Source organism: Aphelocoma coerulescens, chromosome 2 (genome assembly GCF_041296385.1).
Source record: "Aphelocoma coerulescens isolate FSJ_1873_10779 chromosome 2, UR_Acoe_1.0, whole genome shotgun sequence".
NCBI classification, from domain to species: Eukaryota; Metazoa; Chordata; class Aves; order Passeriformes; family Corvidae; genus Aphelocoma; species Aphelocoma coerulescens.
Genome location: NC_091015.1, coordinates 7053060 through 7071219, shown reverse-complemented (window position 1 = coordinate 7071219; position 18160 = coordinate 7053060). Strand labels below are relative to the sequence as shown.

Here is an 18160-nt window from a genome sequence, read left to right as displayed (position 1 = left end):
GGCGGCGCTCCCGGCTTCCCGGCTCCAAAACAAAACCCGAAACACCCCCCCGGCCCCGGCACCGCTTTCCTCCCCCGCCCTCCGAAGCAGAGGCGAGGCGAGCCCGGCTCTGCCCGCCCCCCGCCCTCCGAGGCCGCCGCGGCAGCGGGGAGGGCTCGCCCGGCTGCGCTCGGCTCCGCTCCGCGCCCCGCGGGACGCTCCCCACCCCGGGGTCCCGGGCCCGGCCTCGCCCCCGGCACCGCTCACTCCTTCGGCATCATTTCATTTAATCCCCCACCCCAGCGTGGGCAGTGAGAAATCGCGTTAAAGATTTGCCACGGGCTCCCACGGAGCTGGTGTTTGACCCACTGGGGCTCGGGGTAGTGAGTCCAGCTCTTTACAGTGAAAGAAATGCTGGGCAGATGTTTCCTTAGGACCAAGCTAAAGGATTTGGGTCTTACCTTTTTGAGCAATTCCTTTTCCAGATGTCCCTAGGGTTCAGGGTTTAGGTTTTGGCTTTTTGGTTGTTTTTCGTTTTGGTGAAATAAGAGCTGCACAAGCAACTCTGCTGTGTTGGTAAAAGTTTGGTGCTTTAAGTTGGCGGGTTTTTTTAAACAAACAAACAAACGAACGAACATAAAATATCCATGTCATGTCATTATTGGGATATTTTTCCTGTCCCCCGTCCACCCCTCCACTTCAGCCCATGAGGTCAGAAACCACCTCCTCTTTTATTGCAACAAAAAATTGGTGAATTTCAGTTCTCAGACTAGCAAAAGAAAAAACCAACCAACCAAAAACCCAAAACACCTTATATTTGAGTAAGAAGATCTGGATAGCTAAGGCTAAAAGGATCCACACTTCATCTTCTCAAACCATGGTTTCTTTTGGTTTTGGATTAATCTATCCAAATAGATTGTTTCAAGTATTTTTATGTTCCTACAGCAAACTTTAGTACCTCTAAATAAATAAAACCCTTTCTGCATGTTACAGAAAACCAGAAATAGTTGCTTGTCCTGCCCCAGAGCCCATGCTGCTTTGGAGAAGCCCAGCTCCTTCATTTCTGAAGGGCAAATAGCCCACGTTTAACTGGCTGCATCTTCTAGCCCTGTGGCTAAAATAGAGGTGAGGAGCCCGCCACGGAGGCTGACAGCAGAATGAAGTGTAGTTAAAAGGCAGACTTGGTTATAAGCAATTGGTTTCAGCTCTGAGGCAGGAGAGAGGACCCAATGCTGCCGTGTGTTGTCAAACATCCCTCCCTGTCAGCAGGGCACACTGGTTTTGAGATGAGTGGCCATCTAAGGTCTTGTTTTATCAGGCAAACAAGTCTCTCAGGGCACAAACCACCTTGTCAGTGTCAGTTTTGCCCCCTCAGGCAGCTCTCCTGTTGTAATGACCATACTCTGCTCCTTAATCCTGCAGTGTCTGCTTCTCTTTAGCTCCAAGTGCTGCCAGTGAGCCCCTCTCAGGGACAAGTGTCCCACCAATCTCTGTGGGCAGTGGGTGCTGGCACCCTGGCTGATCTGTCAAGCATGCTCAGCACCAAACACCCCATCATCACTATTCCCTGCTACAGCCCTAGGATGGCTTTTACCTTTTTGTGCTAATTAAGATTTGAAGTTTCCTGCTCTGACTGCTCCGTTCAAGTGGTTTGGTTTTCATACCTTCCCAAGCAAACTGTCTGCTAATAAACCCAATTAATAGACTTCGAGTTGGATATTTGATGGGCCCTGGCATCATTATACTCTCTCAGCATGGTTTGTTGCATGGAGACATGCGGAAGTCCCTGGACTTATTTGCAGTTGTACAAGTGAGAAGAAGAAATTTGGGGAAAAAAAAGAGGCAAGCAAAACTGCCCAAAGAGATTTCAAATCCATGGCAAATCCTTCTGGCAACTATATGGAGCAGGTGAAGTATCTGTACTCTTTTCTCTCTTTCTTGCTCAACAAATTCTTTGCATTTCACAGACTGATCATGGGAGTGTTGTGCCACTGAGTTTATCAGTTTTGTTCTGAAGTAAAGCAGAAGACACAACCTCACTGCCCTTTCTGAGGAGAATCCCCCTCTCCATTCATTAACCAGTCAGCTGGAGCAGGCAGGGAGTCTGTTTTCACTATAGGGCACATTTTGTCTTATTCCCTGGCAAGAGAGACACAAGGAAAGTCTCCTGATTGTGAGGAATGAGACAACTCTTAGTAGAAATTAAAACAATTTATTAAAACAGAAAAATTGAAAAATTGCAAAAATTAAAAATTTGGGATCCTAGTGGCTCAGGAGGTATGCCCCAGGAGCGCAGTGATTCGAGATCTTCAGGCTTAGACAGCACTGAACCTCAGGTAGAGAAAAAAAAGGCTTGCAGTGCTAGGCTGGTCAAAAAAGAAATATATATTTCTAAAGGCCCCTGAAAAGGAGTAGGTTTCTCCAGCACTGAACTTAGCAAGCTGGAGAGGAAGGGAAAATGAGAGGGGGCGTGTCTTTCTTTTGCTCCCTTTTATAGCTTTTGCTCCGCCCACAGTCCGCCCACAGCCCGCCCCTTTGGTTTAAGGTGATTGGTGTTTTCCCTTTGACAGATTATCTCTGTCCACCAATCATTGAAATTCAGGTTAGCTTACAGGGCTCCACAGCTTAATGGCTGTGGGGGCTGTGCTGTTTGTTGGAACTGGGGTTTTGAAATCTTCTTTGAAACCAAAGTACAAGTAAAAACATAAAAAAAATACATCCAACACATCTTAAAACACTTGTAAAAGTATACAGTAAACATAGGAAAGATAGCTCTTATGGTGTACAAGTGATAAATGTTTGAAAAGGGATTTTAACTGGGGAACTTTTAACTGGGGATTTTTACTGGGAAGGGCACAAATGAACAGCTTGGAACAAGTGAAAACCAAAGTAATAAAACTTGATTTGTGTACCTGGGCTGATGGGTTAATTTTAACATCCAATTTAAAAATATTTAACTCAAAATTAATTAAAACACTTAATATGCGAAGACCAAGCACTAATAGGGATTTTATGTATGACACTGATCATTTTTCCACTTAATGCCTGCCCCACTCATGGGCATCTCCATTCTCCACTAAAACCAAAACAAACCTCATGGCACTGGACCTCCCTTCTCTATAGCAAAGAGCAGTTTCCAACTGAGATATCAGGAAGAGTTCATGGAAAAAGGTTTTTGATTTCAAAAATGTGAGCTAGCATGTTGATGTTTACTAGTCTTTGAAAGGAAATACTGAATGCATAGTGGTGGTGCAGCCTTTGAAAGTTGGGAGAAATTGATTCAATATCAAACTCTGCTAAGAGAAACTCTGCTCTCTCAACATGATCCTGGGGGGAAAAAAAAACAGAAAACAAAACAAAAACAAAACAAACAAAAAAATCCACCCACCATTCCTCTCTGCCCTTCAGTGCTCCTGCACTGAGGGAGATCCCACCTCTGCCCATCTACTTCCAACATCCCTGATGCAGGACATATTTGTGCAACCCTGTGGTGTCCACCATCATTTTGGCCCTTGTTTCAATGAAGGCCCTAATTTCTGCAGAAAACCAACAGTGAAATCGTTAGTCTGTTGTTTTTTAAACTGAAGTGGCTTCAATATCTAGAAAAGAACAGACAATGCCACAAACAGCACAGAGTTTTCTAGTGCCTGTGAGAAAAGTGAATGATTTACAGATTAGTATTCGTAGACTGTTTAGTGAAGTGTGAAGGAACAACAATATACTGTCACATAAGCTGTAGCATATAAACATCCCTTGGCATTTTACACTTTGAAAAGGATTATACATAAGCTTGGCTGAAAAGAGTATTAAAAAGGCGTCTCAGTCATACTTTTTGGGAACGTTTAGTAATCTGTCTTTGGAGCTGAGCTAAAGCTATGCAAAATGCATGCAAGGAAATCCATGCAATCATGACATAAGACTTAAAAACAAAACAAAACTTTAAAGCCAAAATTATGTCACAAAATTTAATAATGTGTGGAGGACTTTTTGATTTCTTCTAATTCATACTTTGCAGATGAACTCTGTAAAGCTGAGTGAAAGTCAAAACTGAAATCCAGAGCTTTACATATTTATTCTGACTCCAAAAGCTGAGTCTTTTGAAGAAATATCCACTGTCACAAAACTCAAAGTAAAAACACAGAACTGCCAAGACTGTTAAACTCATCTAGTTCCAAGTTTCAGGTTAGACTTCGATGAGGACCTTTGAAATATTTCTTAATACTTTAAGTTCTTCCCAGGAGCCTGTTTTGATCTAAATTTGAGCTGTCTGGGGCATGGTAGCACTGCTCTGTGAACTGCAGGGGTTTTGAAGTTTTCTCAATAACATGGCAAAGACACAACACCACTGATTTCCTTCTCCAGTATATTCAGTAGGAAGCTGACTGAGGTTAGTCCAAGACCTCATCACTCTGTAATTTTTCACATCACTTGTGACGTAACCAGAGAAGCACATCCATTTTGTACGGGTCAAAGCCACTGTACAGGGACACAGAAACCAAAACGTGAGCTGGCACTTGTACAGAGTTCAAAGTACTGCAGAAACCATCAAGGTTCACCTTGCCCTCCACCCCAGAAGGGAATTGTGGTTAAAAGCCTGATTTAAGGAAAACAGAAAGATGAGCAGTCAACACACAGTGAGGGCAGAGAAATTGAGAGCACAGGAGACAAGGAGGATGTGAAAATTGAGACCATGGAGTGCTAAAGAACACAATTCCAAAAATCAATGCAATGATGGATCAGGAATGAATGCAAAAAGCACAGCACGGGAAGGCTATAATTAGATGGTTTAGTCATAGCCAGGAGCCTGACTGAGCTTTTTGAATCCACTCAAGTGGACACAGTTAATGCAGAGTTTGGTTTGATTGTTAGAGTTCTTCTCATGACAGCAACACAGAGGTGGCTCACGGGATCTTTCAGTCTCCATTTTAGATAAAAAGTCTCCAATTTAGATTAAAAACCACCAGCACACACGTGGTGCAGACAAGAGCATCTCCTACTGCAGCTGTGCTTCTGGGACTGGTGTGGACTCAGCAAAACTCTGGAAAGCAGGAATAACCCCAACAGCACTTGGACTTGTTCTGGCCACGCTGTGTTCTGTGGCTCTGCACTGAAACTGCAAAGAGACCATCTCCACTCTCATTGTTACCACAGTGGAGGTTAATCAACGATAAGGCAATGATGGGGAAGATGCCAGTGTAGAGTAACACTGATGTAAACATTAAACCTCCCCAGAACAGAGACATCTCCATAGACTTCCAGATTTGTCAACAGGCAGGGAAAAAGAGGTGTTTTGAGTGCCTCAAAGCCTTGATCATGAAGAGAAATCCTTGCTCAGCAGACTCTATCATGACTTATCCATGTTGACTGTAATAGGAAGAATACCCAAGCTGCTGCTGTTGTCAACACAGAGCCCAGCTTGGCCCAATATCCTCTCCTCAAGAAGGATGAATTTCAGTTCCGTGCATTCAAAGCCAGTTCATGGCATCTCTGCAACCCCTGCAGCCTGCAGGCCTGACTGGTGGCAAAACTATCCCTGAAACAAGCTGACCCAGTGAGACTCTCAAAAGGGTGTGATGTGGTGGCCTGTTAACCCTGTGATTCTGTATGTTCCCCTTGTTCCCTCCCTAGCCTTGGACACTCCCTTGGTTTCTCCCTGTTTGTTCTGTACCCCAACCCCGCCCAGGGACCACCCCTGGGCCCCTTGACAAAACCACCCCGCACCCAGACCCCATGGTCTCTCTACCTCTGAACATCGTGGGGACAAGGTGTGATTAAAGCCATCTCAAACCCTCATGAGAGACCCTTCTCTACCTTCTTTACCACCCACTGCCCTGTAACCCTGCTGTGTGCTGGAGCCAGATCTCAGGGCTGTCCGAAATGGACTCCGGGGTGCGACTGATGGCATGGCCCGAGGAAACCCTCGCTGAGCTCTCAGGCAGCAGCAGCCTGCTAGGCAGAGTCCAGTGGTTACTGCAGTGTGAGAGCCAAAAAACTCCGCACTTGTGGAGCTCTTTCCAAGGAGAAACTTGGTCTTGTTTCACCTGTGCACTCACAGCAGCTCTCATGTCAACCAAGTCCATCCTGTCTCCTCAGCTACAATTTCCAAATATTCTTTTACCTGGCCTGTTGTTCACCCAAGGTGTGATGGTGAAAGAGAGCTTAAAAAGCAAATAACAAGTAACCCTACAATGCTGAACTCCTCTCCTCCAATACTCCTCCTGCCTTTCCCTGCCTGCCTATCTCATCCCATTATCATCATTCAGGAGGATGTAGCTTCTCAAACACTTGAGCACAGGCATGGAATGTGGGATCCAGGCTTTGCTTTTGGCTCGGCTGCTGATCCACTGAGTCCTTTCAGCTGCCTGGATCATCCATATTTTCTTCCACCTGCAGGTCAGCCAAGCAGCTGCTCTCACACCCATGGAGGACAGATAACCTGCTGGATTTGGTAAAGGAATTTAGTGGAAGCAAAACACCCAAGTTAGTTAGAAAACAGCCAACCTCACTTTTATGTTTTGTAGGTCCCACAGGCTCTAAATTCACTGAACACCAGAAAGCGCCAGATGAGGCATCCCTTGAAAGTTGTGAACTTGCCCAGTGGAGAAATCAGGGCTTACAAGGCCAGAGAACACATGTCCGGGGTGAACATCCACAGTTTTGGTTCTAAGAGCTTTTTTCTTTTCAGTATTTCTGGGGTTTGTGCCTGCTTCTGGAACTGCATTTTATTTTATGCTATGCAGCTGCTGGATAAGCAGTTCTTTGGGCAGATGCATGAACACTCCCAGGTGAATGCTGTAACTATTAGGAATGTTTTAAGCATGGCATTATTAAGTAATAATTTACTCATTCCATTTAGTCTACGAGGTCTCCTTATTGAGGAATGTTATTCATCAGCACCACTCTAGCTCTCACTCTAATTTATTTATACTTAATGGCCTTTCAAAGACATCTCTCCACATTACTTTCAGGCACCAGAATATATATGGGATATTAAATCACATCATGATACATGACATGTTACAAAAATATTGCATAATTTATATAGATTATAAACATAAGAAAAATCATCCAATAAACCCTGCCATCAAATATTCTTCAGGCTAGATTAAGGCTACATGAGCCCATTTAATTTAATAAATCAAAGAGAAATAATTTTATTCAAATCTTACCTTTGCAGAGGGAGAAAGCTGTGTGAAGCAGATGAAAGATTGGGATATCTGCACTGAAAATGAAGGGCATCTATCTAGTTAAAGCTCTAGTGCTATTCACATGGATGAGAGGGCTTTTGGCAGTGATGCTAAAATCCTGCTGACCACGAGGCAGTGCAACATGACTGAGCTGGATGACAGGATGTTCAAACAGCGTTGCTGACCCTTGCACTGGTCACCACTTACATGTTTTGAAAGTTAAGGTCATTTCTTACAGCTGCACAAAGTCCATACTAACTTTAAAAAAAAAAAAAGTTTACTAGATACTACTTCAGTTTCTCCTTAGAGCAAACTGAAGGGGATTTTTTGTTTTGGAATATCTTTGAAAAAGAAAAACAAAAACTGAAAAGCATAAAATTTTTTAAAAGTTAAAATTTTTAGATCCACAATACCTTGTTAAAATAAATGAAGTGGAGGTGCAATGACTGTCACAGAGTTGCTCATAGGAGCAGTAATCCAAGTCTGTATCCTTGGACTTCTCAGTTGCTCTTCACCTGTCCTGTTGCAGAACTGTTGTCTTTTGGAGAAGCACCAGAAACCCAGCATTGGCTCTGCAGTTCCTCAGTGGATCCTGGACATCAGAGAAGCATAAGGAGACTGGGAGCTACCAAATAAGAATTTTTATATGGCACAACAGTATTTGAAATCAAATCATTAAAACTTTTCAACAAAAAATATTAAACACTTCCCTTACCACTTAAGAAAACCGTTGGGTTTTATTCTTTGAGGAGCTGAGGAAATCCACTCTGCCCTTCCTGGGATGAAAACACAGTATTTTTCAATGGTTAATTTTGGTGGAAAAACTCCCAAGCAGCCTTAGTTTTCATTTTTGTTCTGTGTGAACTACTTTTTAGCACGATAGATGCACAACACAGACACACAGTATCCCCGAGGCAACTAAAGCATTTGCTTAGATGGAAAAGGAATAGCAAAAAGATGTTTTAAGCCAAGATTCTTGAAACCAGATCAGTTCTTCTGAACACTTCAGTTACTGGACAACCAGCCCAAAAGACCTTCCTCATTTTCACAAAGTGCTGAGCCGTGAGCTTTCACTCCCTAAAATCAGGTGATTCTAAGAAGACTTGCATTAGGCTACTGAAGAGTTCCTGTAGCAGCTTCTGAGTCCTGAATTGCATTTTTAACTGTTTATTTGGTCAGCTTGAAGTGGAAATCAAGGTAAAGGATGAGAAACATATGACCCATCAGCTTGAGCAGGTCCCTCCAGTGTGCAGTGCTTGATGACACAGCCCCCCAGCAGGTGATCAGCCCCCCACACCTCTGACTGGTCAGCCCCTTCTGGCTTGAAGGGACTTTGCCCTCCCTTTACCCTCCTATTCTTGACAAGGAAGAGAAAGTGAAAAGAAACTAAGTGATTCAAAAACCTTTTCAATGCCCTACTCTAAGTTGACACAATTTCCTGCAAAATATTCTCTTTTAACTACATCAATACAATGTATTGAATGGATGGATGTTTGCCCATTTGTTAAGGACAATTACAAACCCCCTGTTAACTCTGCATGAAGACTGCCTGTTATCCTCCAAGAGCCACTATTCAAACCTCCACCTTTTACAAGCCAAAAATAAAAGGAGTTTGATGTTGAAATAAACTCCAGTATTTGAAAATGACAGTCAGGTGTACAGCAGCACAAATAAGCTGATGAAGGTGACATTAAACAGTAAGAGCTGCACAGAAGCAATCAAACTGTGTTCTCTTTTTGTAGTATCTCTCTAGTGATAGTGGCTTGATCTGGGAGGTTTGATACAGCTGTGGGTGATAAGAGGCAAGCCAGGGTGGAACATCCATTATCCCTCATTTCAACGCTGTGGAACAATCCAAATCGTTGGCTGATGCCTTGGGCTGGGACCCTGCATTGGAGTCCTGTCCCCATCATGGCCATCACAAGCTCTGAAGAAGTCAAAGAGCCTAAAAATACATTTCTAGAGAACTCTATAGCACGCACACGAAGCAAAACAGCACCGAAATTCTCAAAACAGCACCGAAACCTCAAACCCATAAGGTTTGGGGTGATTGCCCAGGAATCCACCTCATCTTCCATCTACCACTTCTCAAGCATTTCAAAATGCTTACAAAAAACAACCCACAGGCAGGAAGTACTCAGAGACACATGTCAAAAGACATAACTGAAATGCTACAGACCTCCCTAACACCAATGTTCTGCTCTGCAAAACAAGTTCATCTACTGAGAGGTTGCATTGACTGCTGCAGCCTGATGGACAGAAAAATCAGGAGTAAATGAGGTGCATTGATTTTGTACGTAAGGATAAAGATTTATCAAGTTTTCTTTACCCCTTTAGCAGCAAAGCACCAGAGGGCAGGTTTTAGACTTGAACACTCAGTTTGGGGCAGGTTTTGTTTATCACTTGCACCTGGACAAATCAGTCAGCAGAGCAGGATTGGTGGCTCTGCAATACAAGAAGATGGTACCAGGAAACATCTAACATAGGACTGCAGCTCCTGCTCTGTATTGTGAGGCCAAATTTCACCTCAAAGGTGAACTCTGAAAGGCAGCTGGAGATGACGATTTCACATCAGCCACACAATTGTTGCATTCTGTGGTCATTTCTCACAAAACCTTCTGCAGCTTGAGAGTTTCAGGGCTGGCTTCAGAAGAGTTCAAGCACAGGTTTTAGCAGCAAGCTTTAGCTTTTTATAAGCTGAACAAAACACCCTTGTGTGTCTTATAGATCACAGTTATGTACTGAAGCCTGATTTTAGCAGTATATTAGTTACAGCCTGAATTTAGATTAAATGGGGCTCTGAACAGGTTCTCCTTCATCTCATCCTCAGAGTGTTTTGTTCAGACTCACCTAAGTTTTCCTGGATCCTCTGCTCTTCAGCTGCAATCCCATCTCACCCCAGTGCTTCCCACCTGTGAGCAGAGCTACAACAGTCAGAAAGTTACAACAGGTCAGAGAGTTACAACAGGTTAGAAAGTTGCAACAGGTCATCCAACCCAACCAGGTTCAGGGAAGGGCCTGATGGCTGGGTCAGGTGGGTCAGCCCCCTAAAAACTGAAGTTGCAATCAAACCTCAGACAGTGCCTTAGGTTGGCCCTTCCATCAATACAATAAGGTGGCATTTTCAGGCTCCTCAAATTAAGTCTGGGTTAATAGTGCCTCTAAAGCTTCCTCCTGCCAAGTGATATCAGACTCATACAAAGTCTATTATACCTGAAAGCACACTGATAGTACAAATCCTGAAAATACACATTATAACATACTGTATTTAAAAGGGCATTCCAGCCTATACATCTGTTATGGTTTATCTGAGGCTTACTTTTTGCTTGTTTCAGGGTTTTGTGGTGTTTTTTGGTTTTTAAGGCAGGCTATACTATCTCTCATGGGGTATTTACTGTGGCTTTGCATGGGAACAAATTTTAGTTGCCAGGGAAGACAAAATGGCATATGCCACAGCAAATACATTCAGGAGAATTAATAGACAGCAGGAGAAAACATTTGAGATGACAGATTCTCCCTGCATCAAGGGTAGCAAATGAAGCAATCATTGCTATAGCAGTTACCAGAAAAACTAATCATGCATTGCTGTGCAGGTGTAAGTGCCTTTTCTTATTATTTTTTTTTTCCCTCCTGCATGCTGTTTCTGGTGTCTTTATCAAACCATTTACAGAAATAAGTTTTTCTACATGGACTTCTAAATAAAAGTGAAAATCATATAGGAGCTTAGAGAAAACTTGATGAGAAGGTGCTTGTTGGCTTAAATGAATCAATTTTTAACAGCCAGTTACTTTGAAACACAGACTGTGGCTAGGCTCTCCCTCCACCCCCATGTAAGAGATCAATGAGGAATAATTTGCACTATGGTGATTACACAGACAGATCCCAGCCAACAGCTAAACACCATGCAGCCACTTGCTCACTCCCCCAGCAGTGTGATGGGAGAGAGAATTGGAAGAGTTACAGTGAGAAAACTTAGGAGTTGAGATAAATGCAGTTTAATAAAGCAGAAAAAGAAGGAATAATAATAAAAATAATAATAGTAGTAGTAGCAGTAGTAGTAAAAGTGTTGAAATATACAAAACAAGTGAGATCAGTTGCCATCACAGGCAAAACAGACTTGAATTGAGGAAATTAAGTGGTTACCAAACAAAGAGAATAGGATAACGAGAAATAAAAATTAAATCTTGAAACACCTGCACTCCACACTTCCCTTTTTCCTGGGCTTAACTTTAGTCCCAAATTCTTTTTTTTCTCCTCCCCAGCAGCACAAGGGCACAGGGAAAGAGGGTTATGGTCAGTTCAACACACAATGTCTCTGGTTCCCTCTACCAAACCCTTGCCATGCAAATCCACTGCAGTTACCAACATCATTACAGAACACAGCACTGTACCAGCCACTAGGAGGAAAATTAACTCTATCCCAGCTAAAACCAGAACAGTACCCATCCCTTATTCCATACTTTTAGTTCATGCCCAAGTCCAACATTTTCCAGCTCATCCCAACTAATCATGATTACCTTTTCTGTGTTTTGATATACACAGTTTGATTGTTGTAGGCTGAAGCCAGTTCTGGTTCCATCACCACTGTGTTTGTCTGGTTCCATCAGCAAAATTAATTCTTGATTTTTTTGGGGTGATTTTACTGTAATGCTGTTGATACAGAAAATAGTCAATCCAAAACACAACATTATACCTGCTGCAAGAAAGAAAACTAACTCTTTCCTAGCTGAAATCAGGACAGATGCTTTATAGGAATGCTAAAGAGTCCACCAATAAGATGAAAAAGCTTGCAATACAAGCAGGTGTTAATTCTAACTAATATTGATGGAATATTGTCCAGACTTTTAAACCAAAAAACGGTGTAGTTTTTGTACCTAAAGTTGTTAGACCTCATAGGGGTTGTGGTCTGTTTTAATTGCAGTCTGTCTAGGGAAACGAGGGGGAAGTTAAGTGGATCCTTTTTGTGATGAGTTATTCAAAATGAAAAAACCCCAAAACAATCAAGTCAAGCCCAACACATTAACCTGGCACCACACATGGGAGGTTCCATAACAACATACACATGGTCTTAATCTGACAAATAAATTATACCACTGGGGTACTCTTTCTCACCTACTACAATTAGCAGGACTGATTGGGGGCTATGTTATTAAGATACTACAAATATAAACCCTTTATTTTCTCCATTAAAGGTTAGACAGAAACAGCACCCAGCACTGACAATCTCTGCAAGCACAGGTTTATTTGTTGCAAAAGAGCTAGATTCCAGTTGTAGTTTTAAAGTCATTGGGTCTGGTCTCAGGTTCTTCTCAGGAAAACTTCTGGTAAGGACATCTCAGGACGGGTCTGTGGGATGGTAAAAGGTAGAGGAGGGATCAGGATTTCTATGCCTTGTCCAGAATAGATGGGATCTGGCAACACCCAGATGCTCAGAGTGGTCAGCTGAATCAGCAGAGTGCCCAGCTCACCTGAGTTATGTGGACAAAGACTGTGAAGAGTGACTCAGCACATAAATTTCTTTAGTGTTACAATCAGCAACACAAATGCTCTTACTTTTTGTTCTAAAATATTCACTGCAATAAATGAAATCACTTGCTCATTTGACACTGAGGGCCACACCAAGTCCTTGGAAACAGAGATCCTAAACTAAGTATTAGAAATTGCCAAAGTAGTGCCACTATGAAAAATAAACATGCTGAAACACAAAAAAAAAGTGATGATCACTGAAAAGAAAAAACAACAAACCATGAATCTACATCCACATTATGCTTTTTTCTTTCGCTTGTTTGTAATTAATTTTTTTTTTGTATTTCTCTCATACCACACATCAAAACCAAGATAGAAAACTTATTAGTGGAAAAAGAATATTGGGAATTCAGGTGAGAGACACTGCAAACATTAAGGAAATGGAAACTGGGCTCTTAGGAAGGGAGTTTTCTGGTTTCCAGAGTAGGGCAAGGCTCAGCTGAAGCATTTTCTCCTGCTGGTATGTTTCTAACAGTTGTCCTTGACTTGGGTTCTCCAGTACAATTTGGCTTCATGCTGCATCCCTTTTGTCTATAAGGAATTGTTTGATCCTTCTTCTTGCAGGCCAGCTATTTACATGAATCTCATAATAACTCTGAGACTCTTAATTCTCCATCCAATCTGCTTAAAAATGTCCAGTTCCTGCAGGAAGTTTTCGAGATAAACAGATCAATGTGTACTCATTAATAGAGACATTCACAGCACAATCATGTCTATCTATATATTTATATTTTTATCTACATATTTAGCAAACTGAGTTGAAGGACCAACCACGTCTGCCAGTAACTATTTAATTTCTTCTGAATCTGCTAATTCTGGATGGAAGATGATATAGATTTATTGTGAGTCTACAAGGGGGTGATCCTAATTTAAGCCTATTAGGTTGTTACTGAGGTACTTGTTCTCTGCATGACAAAGCCCAACCCATTTTGATCTCCAGAGACTGAGCAAAGCTTTTATTTTTACTGAGTTATACCTTTGTAGCTGTGGAGTGGTTTAGAAAATGTGAACTTCAGTTTGTCTTTGGCTAGTTTTCAAGTTTCATATTGAAACTATTTTTAGTTTAGATTTTAAATTTAAGCAGTTTTTAGCTGTCATCTGTGGCAGCTCAAGTGCAATGTCCAGCATTTCTGTGAACTCAGTTAGCTTGATTGAATAGGGGAGAACCTGTTGACTAAACAGGAAGTTCTTTATGCTGTAAAGGCTATTAGGATACAGAAAAAGAAACTAAACATATGTAGCAACATGATTTTAGGTCAACTCAGGTAGTCAGAAATTATGACTTAAAAGTGTCTCTGAATAGAAAAATAAATAGTAAAATAGTAGAGATTACAAGGATTCAGTCTTTTATTTCAGTCAACAAAAAATTGAAATTCAAGAGATTTTTCTTTCTGGGCTTGAATCCTTTGCAAAAGAAAAAAAAAAAACAACCAACCAAAAAACCCAGACAGGTACAAATGTAGATTGTATAAATAAAACCAATGGCTTTTCATTCTCTTTCAGTTTGTTTGATAAGAAGGTAATACCATTTCAGTGGAGTGTTGAATAGGTTTGTTCTTTTTATAGGCCCTGGGAAGTGGGGGACTAGAATTTTCTCCACTGTAATTCTGTTTTCTTCATGATTTTGATTTGATTTTTCCTTCAGATTGATTTTCTCTGGCAAGGAGATTTTCCTGGAATCCGATTCTGCCCAACTGAGTCAATGTTCCAATTACCATGGCATCTAACTATGCTTCTTGCGATTTTCAGTGCAAAAAGGCTTTTTTCCCTAGGTCCAGAGGGAGACAACTGAGACTGGATCCAAAGAAAGCCTCAACTCTCACTGATGTCCTTTCACTTCATGCTGAGGGTAAAAAATGAATATGTTTAATTTGAATGCTAAAAGTCCCCAAATATCCCAGTTCTCAGTGGAGGGAGAGTTAGGAGAACTGTCTGGAGAACATGAGGAAGGTTGTGTTTGTCCATCTGCCTCTCACACCCTGGGCTGATGGGCACCTTGCTGAGGCTGTCCTGCAGAAAACAATCATCAGTTGTACTCCTTCAAAACCTGGCCTGAGCATTTTCTCCATCTTTCAGAAATAATCAGCTTCTTAATCCAGTCCACCAAGACTTGTGGGTCCTGGGTTCAGCTTTCTTTTACTGTAGAAGTTATGGGTGCCTCTCCTACCCTGAGGCCAAAGGTGAATCTGGGATGTGAACAGGGTTCCTTTAGGGGAAGGAGGGATGAGAAACAAGACATTAACTCCCATTTTATCTTGTTGCAGCTTCTCCATAGCATTTGAACAAAGATCCTCTAGATCCAACATCATGGCTCAAGCAGCTGGTTTAGGCACTCTTTGGCAGTAGCTGAGGAGAAGTAGGAGGCTGCTGGTTTGCCCACCATCTGTAGAATGTGAGCACTAAAGGGTTTCATATGCTCGGAGGTGATGTGGGTTCTTTATGGCGACTGAATTATCCCACACGGGGTGTGTGTGATACATAAGGCTGGCCCTGCTGCAGTCTCCTTTTTAAGGCACTATTGATCTCTGCTGTATTTCTCAAGGAAAGAATAGGGCTCAGGAGTTAATACTGAATGAAGAAAAGTGATGCATTAAGTGCCTGGACCATGGAGAGAGTTGGATTTAGGAAACACCTCTGCCTGCTGACCTCCTACCAGCTGGTGCAGACACCTTCCTACTTGGGTGGTGAAATTCCTTCTGAGGTATTGCATGGGACACTGAGATGATGCCAGGCCATTTAGCAGGGCAAGGGCAAAGTATTCAAAGCCTTCATTGGCCAAGTGGGCTGGGGAGCCTATTAGATTGCTCCCACCTCTCCAGACATCCCCTCCAAAGCCAGAAATTGGACCTGGTCAACACTGTCACTACTTGACCTGTGGAAAGGAATCAGTGCAGGAGGCAACAAAAACTTTCCAAAGGCAATTATATTGATGAAAGATACATCAATATCTGTTTAGCTCAATATCATCAATAATTAATACAGATATACAGAACCATATCAGGATAGTGCTGACTCCAGGAATTCACACAAATATATTCATGATGACTCTCATAACTATATTTGGCCATGAAAGTTAAGACTTCTTGCTGTCACCATGCAGCTCTGCTTCATTTAAATTATGTTCATGCCTGTTACAGACTAGAATTCCAATTATTATAATAGTATGTTACAGATTGTTAATTTGTGTGCTAAAAAAAGTAACGGGAAAGAAAGAGGGAACTGTGTTACATTGCAAATCTCTTTCCAGTCCTGTATGTTATGAGTTTGCATAAAATGCATTTTATTCCCAATTAAACTATGTCAGGGCCTTGTTGCAGTGCTTCATTACTCATTCTCCACCAAGAGGCATGGCCCCATCAGTCTTGTGATGAAATGCCACCAAATAAGGTTATTATGCCAAGAAGCAATCCAGGGAGAAGCTATTATCTGGTTTTCTACAAAAGCGGTTTCTAGTCTTATTGGCTTGCATTATGTAGTAGAAATTGAATTTATATTGCAGAAATTGAACTTAGGAGGGTACAGTGAAACGTGCATGCTACCCATTTTTCAGCCTAACTGTAGGATGTTAAACTTCCTTTAGAGAGAGAGCAGAGCTAATAGCCCAAGATGTTGAGGTGCACAGTCAGCATCTCAGCTGAAGACAGTGGAAGGACTCATGCAGTTATGATAAAAAGGGTTATACAAAAATCATGCTGAAATCTATTTCTCACCTAAATATGGTAGAAAAAGGCATCAGGCCAGAAAAGAGACCCACTATTCCTGCAGATAATTGCAAGTGCCTTCACAAGATGTTTATTTACAAAAACAGCTATAGCCCTTGCATGTGTAAATCCTATCATTTATAAATGGAAGTTTACAGGATTTGACTGCACAAGGGTGAACTTCCATGTGCACAACTATGCCTTAGGGCCCAGCTTCAGATTAGAGATATCTGGTCCTGCAAGCTCTGCAAAATTGAAAATTTGTTACCCAGATCTTGCTTTGAAGTATTTTGACTGAAATTTTGCCCATGGGTTTACATGAGAATAAAACAAGGGCAAAATTTGTCCTCTTGGAATTATTATTATTACAAGGAATTACTGTGATAATTCATTCTGAGAATTTAGGAAATGTGGTGAAATTCCAATAGAGGATTCTGTAATGTCCACTCAACATCAGCAAGTATACAGACTGGAAGGCAAACTATAAAATAATGTACTGGGGGTAGATTCATTTGAGTTAGACAGAAAAGTATTCAATCATAGGTGTTTAAACATGAGTATTCACTTTCAAGTTACTCAGAGACGAAAAAAAGAAAGGGAAGGGAAGGGAAGGGAAGGGAAGGGAAGGGAAGGGAAGGGAAGGGAAGGGAAGGGAAGGGAAGGGAAGGGAAGGGAAGGGAAGGGAAGGGAAGGGAAGGGAAGGGAAGGGAAGGGAAGGGAAGGGAAGGGAAGGGAAGGGAAGGGAAGGGAAGGGAAGGGAAGGGAAGGGAAGGGAAGGGAAGGGAAGGGAAGGGAAGGGAAGGGAAGGGAAGGGAAGGGAAGGGAAGGGAAGGGTCAAAGGGGAAAGGGGAAAGGGGCATGGGAAAGGGGAAAGGGGAAAGGGGAAAGGGGAAAGGGGAAAGGGGAAAGGGGAAAGGGAAAGAACATTTGAAGCCCTTTTGCCAATTTGGGATCAAGATTTGTTAGTAAAATAAACCAGATTTCATACTTAAAGATGAAACACACTCAGCAGTCTTGGGAAAGGAAACGAAACCCCCTCATGTCTCTTTCATGAGATTTTGCTGCTTAACAGCACCTTTGGTTACACTGTGATTATATTGTTCAGTCTTGTGTTTTGATCTGTGATGTAAAACCATGTTCCACGGAGAGTATCCCTGTGTCCTGTGCTCTCTACATTTGTAGCCACTCACAGCCTGTGCTCAGTGGAGTCTCTCAGTGTTTGTTGCAATAAATATGAGGCCACTGTCCGTAACATCTCTGAGTGCTGAAATTCCTGCCTTCACCAGAAAGACATTTTGAAAGGTGTGGTTTCAGGCTCATAAGAAAGGGAATAAGAAAATGAATGCAGCTTTTGGAAACAGCTGTTCTGGAGAAACCTCTCTGGCTTCTTTCAGAAATACCACCATTCCAGTGTAATCCATGACCAGTCATCATATAACAAGGAACAGCAAGGTGCACTTAGTTTTAACAAGTGCTTAAACCCCTATCTGTCTACTGCCATTAAGCTTGTGCTTAAAGGTTATGACAAAAGTTCAGCCTTTCTTGGGAGCTGTGTATGAGCCCATCCTGAAGATTGTTTGAGGAAGACTCAGCTCAAGACATCTCTCATCAGGCTGCTGTGCTGGGAGGCAGCAGATAGTCAGAGAAGGGAGAGGAGTGCTGAAGACTCTCTAAAGTGGGAATGATTGTACCCTATAGGAGTGAGGTCTTTTGGTGAACCCTGCTTGGCTGCAGTTATGTTGACAGACTGTTGTAGCCCTGGGGTTG

The 18160-nt window shown here is 42.2% G+C and overlaps 1 long non-coding RNA gene across 2 annotated transcripts; it reads right to left on the bottom strand.

Moving 5' to 3' along the window:
• Positions 1 to 3930: 3930 nt before the first annotated feature.
• On the bottom strand, positions 3931 to 7944 carry LOC138105594 (uncharacterized). Of its 2 annotated transcripts, none has more exons than XR_011148547.1 (3): positions 7882 to 7944; positions 7580 to 7758; positions 3931 to 6418 (listed from the first exon to the last, which is right to left on the bottom strand). It is a non-coding gene; the product is annotated as an uncharacterized lncRNA (long non-coding RNA). The 2 variants fall into 2 exon arrangements; XR_011148548.1 differs by having other exon boundaries at positions 7580 to 7791; positions 7882 to 7937.
• Positions 7945 to 18160: the final 10216 nt, after the last annotated feature.